Source organism: Engraulis encrasicolus, unplaced genomic scaffold (genome assembly GCF_034702125.1).
Source record: "Engraulis encrasicolus isolate BLACKSEA-1 unplaced genomic scaffold, IST_EnEncr_1.0 scaffold_44_np1212, whole genome shotgun sequence".
Taxonomy (NCBI): Eukaryota; Metazoa; Chordata; class Actinopteri; order Clupeiformes; family Engraulidae; genus Engraulis; species Engraulis encrasicolus.
Window position 1 is genome coordinate 126,483 of NW_026945753.1, and position 14,766 is coordinate 141,248.

Sequence of the window (14,766 nt, forward strand, 5' to 3'; positions counted from 1 at the left end):
CAGCTAACCTTCATCTATTCAGGAAGGTTTCCCCTCTCATTTATTCAGCAGAGTATTCATTAACAGTTGAATACAGTTTCAACTGTTAACAGATACAGTACCTTATAAATAGATCTATAGATGGCATATCATTTTGAATATCTATTTCAAAACTTCTGGAGAATTTTATCATGTGAGAATTAAAAAAAAATTCCATTGTATAGCCTACTTTTTAGTGGCCACATTAAATGCAACATTTGTCTTTATGAGATTTGATCAGTAATATTGCTCAAACCACACTCAGGCAAGGGCAAAAAAAACAAATGTGGCCGCCTTCAATACAGGCCTAACGTGCAGGGGGGAAATCCTGGTTGGTGTTCATAGTAGGCCTTGGAGGATTTTTACGGCCCTTGGAGGAACTTGAAGTGGCCACTGGAATGAGAAAAAGGTTCCTCACCCCTGCTGTATATTATATGGTGATGCAGAGGACATAACATAGTGTACATATTGTAGTTTATTCAGTAATTCCTTCGGTGATGTACATTCTCCAACACTTTATAGATTATTTTTCTCTTGCCCATTTCACAACATTTTAAAACAGACATCACTTGATTTGAGGACAGGAAGAATATTTGCAGAACACAATTGTGTGTGTGTGTGTGTGTGTGTGTGTACTGTAGGGGTATTCAATTAAATGTCAACGAGGCCCAGTTTTTCAAATTCCTCCCAGTGAAGGGGCCGAACTATACGTAGGCATTATGGTTGCCAAGAGTCAATTAAAAAAAATATGGGACACTTCATTGAGGTGGGGGGTCTGGGGGTCCTCCCCCAGAAAGTTTTCCATTTCTTCCTGCATTTCAACATCCCGTACTTTTATCTCTAAATTCCGATTCTGTATTTCAAGGGGCTTGTCAGGGGCCAGAACCTTGCCGTCCAAGGGCCGCATCTGGCCCCAGGGTCGCCATTTTAATAGCCCTGGTGTAGCGGGATGTTTTTATCCTTTTGCTATATCATACCGATGTCACAAACAAATCCTCAAAGGGGCATTTTTATGTCTCATTGTATAACTCATATCATTTGAAAAAAGAAACTTTAAAAAATGTGATAATGTATCTTTATTGCATTTCAAATGAGTATTACAAACTACACAAAAGCACATCATTTTCAACCTTGATGTATATACTGTATATACTTCATATTGCACATGGTATTGGTAACATTCACATCAAATGGAAATGCAGTCGCTTCAGTAGACGCTAATCAGTGGAGGCTGATGAAGATGAGCTGGATATGTCTGGATCTAAAAAGGAAAAAAAAAGAGAAATGGTGAATTCATGGATGAATGCCATGACTGGTGATGAAACCAATACCACTCATCCCTCTCAGTGTCAGCTTTCTGCTAGGTCTGTAGTTCCCAATACAGTAAATACTTCCTCAAGACACTGTGAGGTCCCCCTGTGACCCCCACAGCCCAAAGACTGCCAATGCATGGGCAGTGCTGAACCCGTTGGGGTAATTGTGTGTGCAGTTGGAGGCTATACTTAGGGTTTTTCTTTTTGTTTAAAAATATGTGTGATGTGAGGAGGGGCAAAATACTGGCAGCCAACCAGTTACTGAGCTACTTTTTTCACTGACAACAGTTTCCAACAGTCTGCACATCCAGGGCAACGCAGCCAGGGCAACGCAGCCAGGGCAACGCAGCCAGGGCAACGCAGTCAGATATTGTCCCATTTTTGGAAATAAGATAATTTTACTACTCCCCTTGAGTTAAGTAATAGTTACTGTTCTCCTGTACTTTCAACCGTTCTCTGGGTATGGCAGTGCAAATTTTAGCTGGCGGCTAACTGGTCCCATAGGACTCAATGTTAACTGCTAGTTTGCAGGTAAAATGTGCACTGCCATACCCAGAGAACGTTTAAGAAGTACAAGAGAAAGGTAAAATCCTATTATTTAACTAAAGGAGATAAACTCATTTCCAAAAATGGGACAGTATCACTATAACAGGGATTGTGTACAAACAGTAAACCCATGTATAAAAGCCATCGTCTCCCTTCCTTCCCCAGGCGCTCTAACCTCTGACCATCACTGGCTCCTTTGTTTATCTTTCTCTATTATTTAACCTGGACTCTTTTTTCTTTCTATTCAGCTAACTTACTGGGTTCTTTCCAATTACCGGACTCTGGTCCTCAACATGTGCTTGTGGCCTCGCACTTAAACAATAAAAATGTCCCCCTGTGTCTAGTCAGTCACAACAAATTTTGGGGGACTTTTCTCCATTCAACATCCCGATTGCAAATGAGGACAATAAAACTTTCAGTTTGCGCTTTTGCAAGATGTTGGAATTCGACTTTTGCTGTCAATGACATCTTGTGACACCATCACGGTGCCACAAGCACTTGGGGAGGATAACATTTGCGACCCCGTAAGGTCCTGACCCCAAGGTTTGGAAATACTGTGCTAAAATATTTTTTTTAGGAAATAGAAAAGAATCTGGATTAATTCATGATTTGAAGCTCACAACGAAATCCAACAAACTATTTCCTTTCATCTAAGCTGTGAAATTGACGCTCCGAGACCCAAATGGCAATAACATTGAGACATCGAAGTTCGGACTATTGAGTTCTTGAACTAATCGCTGTCGGATCAATGGGCTGATCTCCCATAATTATGGAAAAATTCATCACTACCGGTGGTGCAGGAAACAGACGTTAATGCTGTGGTGGCTATGTGTGTATACGTTCCCAGTAAAAGTCCCTTCTAACTAGTCAGTAGACAAGTTTGACTGTAAACAAGATTGATGTACTTTGCAAATGGAATCCATTTCACAGAAGTTATTTGAAATATTTCAGGGAAGCTACTTCAACTCCTGCCGAGAAGCCCTAATTAACATAAAATGAAAATAGAACCAATTAGCATAGCAGGGAAAATACCGGTAATGTAAATGATGCTAATACATTCAAAAAGTTCAGATGCTTCCTTGCAGGGCTGGACTGGACTGGTAATCTGGCAAACCAGGCAAAAATCCCGGTGGGCCGACGACCCTAGAGGGCCGGTGATGTCGGTTTTTAAAAAATAATTGTTTATTAATGTTTTAAAAAAAAATGTGACCGGCGGCCACAATTTTTCGTGCTGACGGCCCTCGGCCCCTCCTCCAATGACATCAGCCCACACATAAAGGGGGTAGAGGGAGGGGGTTTGTCCTCTCTCTTTCTCCTCTCTTCTCTCTCTCCTTCTCTCTCTCTCTCTCTCCTCTCTCGCTCTCTCTCTTCTCTCCTCTCTCTCTCTCTCTCTCTCTCTCTCTTCTCTTGCTGTTATTTTATCCAGGGCAATTAGAAATGATAAATGATTGAAGCATTTCTTTTTGAATAAGCTTTTGATACAGTTTTATCGAGACTATTTTATATGTAAACACTTACACTTTCCGCACTACCTCATTTTGAAACTTCAGTAGGCCCTATGTTAATGCTTTCTTTGAAAATGATTTGACACACTAAAACATTGTGGTGATAGGCTACAGTTAGTTCATGATTTCCTTTCTCATTCAAGCTATTAAAGTAGCTTCCTTATGCAATGAGAGATGCATTTTGATAACAGGAATTTAACCCTCTTTCTAATACACCTGTTAGAAGAAACCTTCAATTTAACATTAATCTAGGTCAATTTATGAGTAGGCATACACTGAATACTATATTAATTTGATTATTTAGCAAGTGCTGCATACATTGTGATAAATAATCTATCTCCCTCTTCTCATCTAGTCAAACCAGGCCAGGATGAGGTTGAGTTAGAGAGAGAAGTAGAGTAGGCCTAGATTACTTTTGCTGTGAGTGTGGTCATCTATTGCATTTTCTAAACCACTGCCCCAAACTAAGATTCTTTTAAATTAATAGTTGATATAGTCAGCGCACATTTCTGGTGTTTTCTGGTAGCTGAAAGAGAGATTCATGCATGAATATTGCGCCTTTCGCATAGGCCGCTTTGGTCAATAAGTAGGTCGGATTGTGCTCCGCTGATTATGAGGGGCCGGTCTGGGGCCAAAATGCCTGGGCCATTTTGTTTCTCCAGTCCAGCCCTGCTTCCCTTGTGTTAAATATATCCACACCACAATGCCTTCTGCACGCTAATTTGTCGACTCATATATTTTACTATAATGAAGATCAGGCCTGACATACTGTCATGAAAATGCCAGGCTTGTATTTACCATTGAGGTCTTTTATTAATAACTCAGGATAACACGGACATAAACTGTATGCTTCCTAGCATCTTCATGGATATATTAATAATTCCCAGAGTCTTAGCTTCACGTAATGACGTCACGAATATCATGCGTATGACAGATTAACCTATTTAATCGCATCACATCTCCCCCCTTAGTAAAGTAAATCATTACCATTAAATCATGCACCTTGTTTATAACTTAAATATCCCAGCATCTTACTTCAAAAATAACACCTGTAATAAAGCATAACACTAAATGGCTGGTTAGTACTTCAATTCCTGTTACTGTCATTCTTACTTCTTTCATTAGGTACCATTAAACAATTGAACTCTACTAAAAACTGTTAAACTCATTAACTCCCAGTAGTTATCACAACCTGGTCAAGAATCTGCAACATAAAACATTCAAACATTGAAAACCATATTGCGTTTCTGTACATTTCACTTTTTCCCTTTTTTTTTTTGTTTCCTTACCACCTTCAGGTCTATTTAGGCACATAGTCCTTTAAACCAGGCAGGAGGGTTAGTAACTCTCCCAGGTCCTTTTTGGGTGTGGTTGGCGGTAGCTTTGGACACCCAGTGGGACCCGGAGTGGACAGGCCCCACCGCAGGAAGAGAAGGGGAGCCCGGGTCACTGGAACGGCTTTGGGTCACTAGTCTCTGATGCAGTGACCTTTCTGGGTGACCCCGGCACTTCCTGGATGTATTCGGCGTTCCGACGGGTGAATGTCCCTTGGTCCCTGTTGTGGACGTAGTAGGACCTGGGCTCAGGTGCCTGGCGCGATGAACTTTGCTGGAGTCTTCCAGCCTTTTCTCGCCGTCCAACTTGAGGTGACGCGTTGACCTGACGCCAGTTACAGGTACGGGACGAGCCGAGTGCCGCTTGTTGTAGAAGAAGCGGTAGGCACTTTTTTGGGCTTGTTTGGTCTTTGCTCCTCACAGCGTCGGTGTCAACGGACTCGGGGCCAGCTGTGCAGGGCAGGACTGGAACAGTTGTCCTGAGCTGTGTCGTCCGATGGTGGCGAGGTTGAGCTGGACTCTGGCCTGTTGCGGTGATTGGTGTAGCCCTGTAGCTCATAAGGGCTAGGTGAGGGTTCTGGCTGCCGCAGTATGCACGCTTTGCTGTGGCAACGCTCCGCTCGGCAGCTCCCATTGCTTGTGGATAATGGGGACAGACTTAGTGTGTGTGAAGTTGTACTGCTCACTGAATGCTTGGAACTCAGCTGAAGTGAACTGGGTAGCGTTATCTGAAACCCGCTCCAAGGGTATACCCCACCTCGCACAAAATGCTTTTCAGGCGATCTATCACTTGCTGACTGGTAGTGGTAGTCAGCTGTGCTATTTCAATGTCCCGCTAAGTAATAGTCCACAACAATGAGGTACTGCTTACCATCTTGTTCACAGAGGTCAGCGGCAATCCCCTTTGCCACGGACCACACTGGGCAGGGGCCCGGTTATCAGTGGCTCCCGCCGCTGCGTAGGCTTGTTCTTAGCAGAATTCACATGTACCATACTCACTATTTTGGTGATGGCGTGGGCCTATCCCTGGCCACCACACCGACATGCTGGCCCCTTCTGCGCGACACTTGGTAAGCCCCTGATGGCCTTTGTGTAGCCTGGGACAGTACATCTGCTCGCAGAGAGCGAGGAATGACAATCCTGTCATTATACAGGAAGAAGTCCTTCTGCTACTGACAAGTGTGCCCTAGCAGCATGGAACCTCGTGTAGTTGTGGTGTGGAATGCGTGATAACTGACCTGGCCAGCCGGCCCTGGTGTGTAGCGGATGACAGTCTGTAGATCAGTGTCATGGTCAGTGGCTGACCTAATCGCGTCCAAGTCTGTCTCCTGTGATTGGTCTTGACTCGATCACGGCTTGTACGTAGGCTTTGACCTTTTCTTCCGTGTCCGACGTGTCTCTGTCTGGCAAGGGGTTGCGCGACCGCGGTGTTGTCTGCCACAACACGTTGCTTCCCTGGGACATGCACTGGCGTCGGCGTTGAACTTCATGAGACGCATCAGCTAGCCGCTGACATCTCACAGGTGCTTTGTCGAGGTCATATGAGTTTTTATGAGAGGGAAGAGCGGTTTGTGATCTGTCTGTAAACAGAATTTCTCCATTCCCTGCAGATACCTGGTGAAACCGCCGCCCATGCCCATACGCTGGCGAGGCACTCTTTCTCGATTTGAGAATACCGTCTCTCAGTCTCTGTCAACGTTCTGGAACAGAAGGCACTGGTCGTAGTCCATCCCCGCTGCGTCCTGTAGCAACGTCATCCTCCCAGACCGTAGCTGCTGGCGCAGCTACTGACTACGTTAGGTCTGGATGCATCGTAGTACGCCAGTACTGGAGTGAGGGTCAGCATTTGCTTTACCTTCTTGAACGCCTCTCCTGTGCCTCTCCCCACAACCCACGCGCGCGTCCTTTTTCAGCAGGCTGTTGAGGGGGTCGCATGACAGATGAGAGGGCAAGGGAGGAATTTTTCCCCAAGTAGGTTGACATGGCTTCCCGATGGGTCTGGCGTAGCTCCTGTTTTGTGTTGTGGGGGGCTCGCGTGTAATGACTCTGTTTAGTGCATCTGCACCTTTTTTACTCTCATTCATTTCTCATAATTGCCACAGATTCTCCTGCCCGCCCTAATGGCCAATCTTTGCCTATCACAACAATGGCCAATAGTACTGGATCTCAGATTGTTCCAAAACTGCGGCACTTACTGGCGGGTTTGAGCTTCAGATCCGAGACGCTCGGATCGGCCCCACTCCAGCACACGCTTTCGAAGATCTTCTTAGTGCGTGGTCCTCTCTGTCCTTGCCTGAAGACTCAGGACCTGTCATCCATGAAACGGACCCACGGCGCCGTCATGGTCCCCTCAGAGGGGCACTCATTCATTCTGCTGGAAAATCTTCTCTGGGGCCGAGGTTATGGCCAAATGGTGCGCCCTCCGGAAACAGAACCGACCCCACACACCGGCGTGATGGAATGTCGTGAACGCCTCCTGCTGTTGGGCATCTAATGGTATTTGCCAAAAATCCACTGGAAGCGTCGGCACAGTGGAGAACCACAACTTGGGGGGGATGTGGCCCCTGAGAGCGTTGGTGCTGGCGCAAATGTCCTCTAGTGTAGGCAGGATGAATCGCTCATCGTTTTCAAACACAGCTTTGTTTAGTTTGTTTTTCAAGTCCACACATATTCTCTGGGCGTTTTGTTCTTTTTGGATGGACTGGCACCATGGGGGGCGCGCACCAGTCTGTGGGGCTTCGTGCACCTCCTTCTACGATGAGTGTCCCCAAGAGCAACTGCATAGGCGCCTCAGCTCCTCAACACACCACCTGAGGCATGATCGGGAAGGGAATGCGGACGGCGGCGTGGCGAGGCTATAGCGAAAGTGGCATCTTAAAATGCGTCGCTGGAGCTACAATCATTTCACAGGCTCACCATTCAAAAGGTCCAAATATCTACTCCAAAAACCATCCTCATAGTTTCAATCAATCCATCCAACTCTGCCGAATCAGACCCCATTTCAAGAAGCTATTCATTTCTTCTCTCCCCCTACCCAGCAGTTGGTTGGTGGTGAATGGGCCCTCACACACATAAATCCAGGGAATTGGTGGTTTTTCAGACTCACCACGTTCTCCTCAGTCTCTGCTAAGAATTTTGCCTTTGCAATCCACGTTTCCCATCCGGACCGGAACTGAGTGAAAATCAGCCTTTTGTGTCCTTTTAAATCACAGCAGGCGCTGGGGCAGGCTGCTGGGCATGTCTGTGCTACCTTGCAATCTCACTGTAATAATCTGGCGCCGTGTTCCAATCCTAAATTTGCACCGGCTGTTCCCCCCTTTAATTTGCAGATCTATAACAAGCCACTTGGGCCTCGTCGCACATCGTTGGTCCCTCAGTAATGGCTTCCTAGTAGCCATAGCTGCCTCTATCACTGGAGGTGCACTGTTAGCAGCTGCCGACTGCACCGCCACAGCTTTCGTTTTTGCACATAGCGTCAAAAAATGTCCCTTTTTACCTCTGGCATTTGCGGCAAAACTGTTTTGCCGGTGTGACTGGACATGCTCCAAAAATCGGTGCACTCTGCCAACCTCGCTGGCATGCAAATGTTCCATTTTTTGCCCTTGTGCCCCACTTTTGTGCTTTAGGTCATTACTTTTGTTTTTCTCACTCGGTAATTTTTGAATGTTTTTTGGCTGAAAGCCGAGTAAATTTGCCTCCCTTACTTCCACTGCTCTGGTTGATCTGGTGGGTGCTTTGTTGCCTTGATAAGCCGCCTGACGCGAGCATGGGTGATACAGCTTTTTCTACAAAGTCAAGGTCCGGCTCCCAACTGCAGTTTTTTTGTGTATACTGTCCATGTCCGCCTAATCCGATGACGCTGCGGGTCCCCCTGTTATCCCCTGCTCGTCTTTCAAATCGTCCACGGAAGCTCTCAATACTCCGCCAGTATCAGACAAGTGGTCTCACGAACTCGGCCTCCACGCTGCCTCTGTCAACACCATGCCTCGGTGAGGCGTGCTTGTGAAAGCATTCCCCGCTCGGTGGATATAACTTCACATCCCGTTTTAGGGACAAAATGTTCGTCGAATTTTTCATTGTTTCCTCATAGTAAAATCCTCAATCTCACTCATTCCGAAATGTGGTGAAAGTAATGAAAATGGGTTCAGCCCCCTCCCCCCCTTACCGCATCGCTTAGAGTAGAGTGTTTAACTTGAATTTCCGCAGGTCCTCGTTTGTCGCGTTTCATAGCAATTCTATAGCGGAGAGAGGAATCGTTGTCCCTCCATACCGGCCATGCGGGACGGCGGCCTATGGGTGAAGTCAAACGATTCCGGGTGCGTGCACTACTTTGTGCCCATCCGGTCGTTCTTCGTTTTACCCCTTTCAGGCGAATCTTCTCTTCCCTTGGCCTCCTCGCGTCGATTCACTGCAGTCCATCTGGGCCACGTCTTGACCACCCATGTCCTGAAAATGCCAGGGCTGTATTTAACCATTAGGGTCCTTTTTATTAATAACTCAGGGATAGTAACACGGACATAACTCGTAAACGCTCCTAGCATGCCCTTCAATGGATATATTACATTATAATTCCCAGAAGTCTTAGCTTCCACGTAATGACGCTCACGATACATATCATGCGTATGACAGATTACACTTTCAATCATCGCAATCACACATACACCAATTTGAGCCATTGTCTACACACCTCCCAAACATACTAATAACTGTATTTTTAAAACAATAAAGCTATATAATATTCATACTTCATTCCCCCGCTTTTTGGTAATTGTGATTTAACATCACGTTGAAATGGTGTTGTTTAAAACTACTACTGGTGTGTTTCCTGCCTGCTCTGTGGTTTTCAAAGCGGTGTCTGCCTTTGTTGTGCTATCTGTCTTGCTGCTGAATTTTAAAACAGCAATGTTAGTGTTCTTGAATGTATGTTTTGATGTTGTTATGGCCAAAAGAACTAATCTATGATGGAAAAAAATTGTGTACCAATCAAATAAAGTAGCGGCCTATTATTGGCACAGCAGTGGTGTCAGATCCTTCCCTTCCTCTACAATTCCATGTGGTTTTTTGGGATTCGGGATCCAAAGCTGATGAAGATTCTGTTGGATGTGTGATTATCACCATCATGTATGGTTTTTGATGTTATACCAATACTGGAAAGGATGAATGGTAAGGCGCTTTGGTTGATTTTTGTTGTTGCTGTTGTTATATTTCAGCTGTGAAACCCGTGCTCTTCTGAATGTCACACAGGCTGACCAAAATGACAGAGGACGCGGTGTGAACTGTGTTTCCCTTGCTTAAATACTACTTATAATGCAGGCAACTGTTTTTGAGGCCTGAGGGAAGTTTTGTGTGGACAACACTTTTGTGGGAGTTCCTCATACGTGGGTCAATCGCGTGTGTGTGTGTGTGTGTGTTGGTGTGGGGTCCGTTGTGTGTGTGGGTTGTGTGTGTGTATGTGTTGGGTTGTGTGTGTGTGTGTGTGTGTGTGTGTTGGTGTGTCTGTTGTGTGTGTGTGTGTGTGTGTTGTATGTGTTGGGTTGTGTGTGTGTGTGTGTGTGTGGTCTGGGTCTGATAACACCTGTGGCAGTTACTCATACCTGGGGCCACAACCTCCACTTTGTGTTTTGCCATCCATGCTAGTCCCGGAGGTAAGTAATCGTAACCCCTTTGACCAATGGCCTTTAAATCCGTGTCTCACGTCGTTCACACAGCCTTCCGATGGTAAACGTTGAAGGCTCCCCTGTGGTCCTCTTAGAAGACTGGCTCTAACTACACGATTATCGGCTTTGATGCTGCTATGCCTTTTGAAGAAGATCTATTATGGAACATTGTGACTGTGACTGTGTTCTCCTGGCATAAATACCACATATTAATGGCAGAAACTGTTTGAGTACCCTGAGGGAAGATTTGTATGAAAACAGCACCTGTGGGGACGTTCCTCATACCAGTTCCTGTGTGTGTGTGTGTGTGTGTGTGTGTGTGTGTGTGTGTGTGTGTGTGTGTGTGTGTGTGGTGGTGTAGTGTGGTGTGTTTGTTATGTGTGTGTGTGGTGTGTGTGTGTGTGTGCCCCGTTCACAGGTGCACGTGTGTAAATATATCTAGGGCAGTTTTCTTTCCTGAATTCCATGGTGCCCGTACAGGGAGCCCTTGACCAGTTTAGCACAGGTGAAAATTGGAGCAGAGATGACTGTGACAACAGGACAGCACATGAAAATACTTTTAGCCAGGTGCACTGTGGTGTGTGAGTGAGTGTGTGTGTGTGTGTGTGTGTGTGTGTGTGGTTTTGTGTGTGGTGTGTGTGTGTGTGTGTGTGTTTGTTGTGTGTGTGTACAATTGCGGTAGTATTGTTTGCCCCTCCCCTAGTCCCAAGAGGACAGTCTCACGCACCTTTGACAATGGCTTTACATTCTGGTAACTATTCCAGTACATCCAAGTAAACCTTTGAGACTCGGTTTATACGTTATATCGAAAATGTATCGATACTCGGGATATCACGGCTTGCGATACACATATCGAAAAAGTTGGTTGGTTGTAATCGGGTGATACCTACTTTGTTGTTTCTCAATTTTTATTAACAGCCACTTTGGTGAAAAGGTTACAAAAGGCATTTTAAAAAGATTGGATAATTTGAAAGTTTGAATGCTGTATGATTAGAGGCTCATGTTTGTTGTGTGGTGGTCCAAATAAAAATAATAAATAAAACAATTGCTCTCATTTGTTTCAATACATGATCGAACGGGTAATGGGCAAGTATAGAGGAGGAAAATATTTGTATAATATTAAATATTGCGACCCTTAGCAGTCAGGACACTACTACAAGGAATACAGATTTCAATGTATAATGTAGGCTACATTATGCATTATGCTGTAGCGCACGTTCTTGTGCAAAACACCACGAAAAGAGAGACAAGAAAGAAGGGACAACGTGTGTGTATAGATCGTTCTAAACGTATCGTGGGTGTTGCCTTCCCTAGTCCCCAGCGGAAAAGGTATCAACCCCTCTGACAGAAAAGCTACTTGTGCACTAGGGGGCGCATGTGCACGGCTGTGTGTGCGTGTGTGTGTGTGTGTGTGGTGGGGGTTGTGTTGTGGGGTGTTTGTGTGTTGGTGTGTGTGTTGGTGTGTGTGTGTGGTTTTGTGTGTGTGTGTGTGGGGGGTGTGTTTGGTGCGTGTTTCTCGTGTGTGTGATGTGTATTTTACAGGCGCATTACACTGCGTAATGAGGTATCTTTAGCAGGTTTCTTTCCAGAATTCATGCTGCCCATGTCAAAAATGAATTACAATTGTCACCAATCCTGAATTCTACATGTCAACTCATCAAATTCCAAGTGTTCATTATGACTACATATCGTTTTTAGCATCACCCAGTGAGCAGAAGACGGAAACGTCTTCTGATTGGCTTAGCAGGTGTCCTTTATATTCCCGCGGTAGCAGGGGCACCTATGATAAGTACCTCATGCGGACGCGTGCGGGGTCGTCCAAGTTGCTCTTTTTTCTTTCCTAACTTTCTGGCGAAGTGCAGTTATACTAAGTGTCTACTAATCGCATCATTGTCTGTTGTGTCCAGGTCAAGACCGTCGAGTCGTTAGTCTCTATCGCATCTGGTTGTCGAGTCAAGACCGCCTGTTACTTATTCTATGTCTACTAATTCTATCGCAATCTTCTGGGTTGTCAAGATCAAAACACCCACTACCGTCAATTCTATTGCCCAATTTCTGCGACAGCGTCACAATTACAAAAAACACACTGTGTCCAGGATAGAGGCGCGTCTCACTTCAAGGATTTGGAAGTGGTACCCGATAAGCAACGAACGTGCCAGACAGCATCTCCAGTAGTGGACTCTACCGTCTCTCCCTCACCAAGCCTTAGAATCAACCATATTAATAAATAATAATACTACTTAAATGCTGGTAACCGGTGTGATAAGCGGAATAAAATAGCCGGCCATTCATTCGGTGTGTCCGGATATCAAGGGAAAATGGACTTGCGCGAAGCGAACAGCCCTTTCGGGCTTGCGCCATCGGCTGTTCTAGAAGAAAACGCTCCGGCCTCGTCCATTATTTCCCTTGATATTCGGGACACCTCGTCGGACGCTGTTCAATACGTATCATCTCCATGTCTTGCATTTGGTCCATCCACCTAAGAAACTGTGTTTGTTTAGTGGCTAGTTGTGTGTGTGTGTGTGTGGTGTGTTGGTGTGTGTGTTGGTGTGTTGTGTGTGTGTGTGTGTTTCTAACCTTAGAGGGAGCCATCTGGCAGTGTTGCCAAACTGGCTTTCCGAGAATTCGGCAGCGGGGAGCTGCTTTTGTCTCTTTGCTGTTAGACACAAGCCTTAAATAATCTCACCGCAGGAAAAACAATAGCAATCATCATTTCACTGTCTATTCAGAACACGAGTTGGGGCATGTCTTAATTATTTCACATTATTCCAATTTTATGAATGTAGGAGGTGGAGGAAAGCAAGGTTTTGATGCTTACGGTGCACATGTGATTCTCATTGCAGAGGGTCGATTTTCTCTGTGTTCTTAGGTGATATCACAAAACATTTTCCATTTCAAAGGACAATTAACCTGTAAATAACACACATGCATACTCGCTCAAATACACTCTGTTGTACAATCATATTAACATTTGTATATCCGCTTAGTGCAATCATGTCCTTAAAGGAGCACTCCCAATGCCAATTTCAAGATGCTGTGTTGTATTGCTCTCCACGTTAAACCCGTGACCTTGTCAGTACCCACGGTGATGCTCGGCATTTCTTTTGGCCCTCAGGTTCAGTGGTGAGCCATTCTAATGGGGGCAGCTTTTGTTTACCATTTTTAAAAAATCTTAACATCACGGCCTACTCATAAAATATGTTTTCTAAATGTTTTATCATCGCTGTTTGCTAGTTGTCTGCTGATGTTACATAACCGTTTTTTGTGATATTTTTGGGATATTAAACAGATGGTTTCTTTGAAATTTAAAAACAAACACCTGCCCCCATTACCACTGACCAGGATCTCAGAAAAGGCTAAGAAACAAAAGGAAAAAAAAAAAAAAAACACCACCTCAAATCCATTGTAGTATGAGCATTACAACTGCCATGTTGAAATTGGCTGAAGGTACCCTTTAATATTCCCAAAAGTTATTACATGACATGCCTTACTTTATAATGTTACCTGCCGATAGCCTTGGCTTTTAGTAAATGGTCGTCTGAAGATGAGCGATGTAGTTGCGGTTTTATGGTTGTTTTGGGCATATCATAGACAGGACACACTACTCTTCTCCTTAACCAGGTCTGCAAAACATTTACACACGATTTACACAGCCTGGAAAACTGAAAGGTTAAGGTAGTTGGGCTGCCAAGCCATTATAAATATGATAGTGTGTGTGGGTGTGTGTGTGTGTTGTGTGTGTGGGTGTGTGTGCGTGAAGTGTGTGTGTGTGTGTGTGTGTGTGTGTGTGTGTGTGTGTGTGTGTGTGTGTGGTGTGCGTGTGTGCGTGTGTGCGTGCGTGTGTGTGACCATAGACAACCACAAATGTGTTGGTCTATTTTCCTTTAATGCTAGAATGCAGCATGAGAAGGACGGCGAAAAATAAGCAACAGTATTGGAATGGGCCTATATTATACTAACACAGTATTTAGCCTACGTATATCACACAATCTCATATCCAACTTTGCCATTCAATGAAATAGCCTATGCTTGAGAGTAATGAAGGGTGGGGAGAGGAGAAATTACTGCTAGAAAAACTAGAGAGATTCAACCAACCCTGGTGTTAAAAGACTACAAACCCCCACAACGCATATCTCAAAGATTTTGATATAGCTCAACTAAAATAAATGACATTCATTTAGCCGCTGAATCACGCTGGGTTCTGACCGACATCTGTGTCACTCGTTGAAGGAGCCAGCTATTCTGTGACAAAAAGAGAACCCGGTCTCCTCGGGATGTTCTCCGATTTCAGGGTAGTATACTTACCGACATTGGAGGACTGGTTGTGGTCAAGCTTGAACACAGCAAATTGAATACAAGAAAAGTTATTCCACATGTTCTGCAATCGGAGTTT

General features: G+C 44.9%; 1 long non-coding RNA gene across 1 annotated transcript; it reads right to left on the reverse strand.

The window, feature by feature from the left end:
* Positions 1-1,080: 1,080 nt before the first annotated feature.
* Positions 1,081-13,991, reverse strand: LOC134444090 (uncharacterized). Its single transcript, XR_010033866.1, has 4 exons — positions 13,865-13,991; positions 13,192-13,283; positions 12,951-13,044; positions 1,081-1,279 (listed from the first exon to the last, which is right to left on the reverse strand). It is a non-coding gene; the product is annotated as an uncharacterized LOC134444090 (long non-coding RNA).
* Between the last annotated feature and the right edge of the window lie 775 nt (positions 13,992-14,766).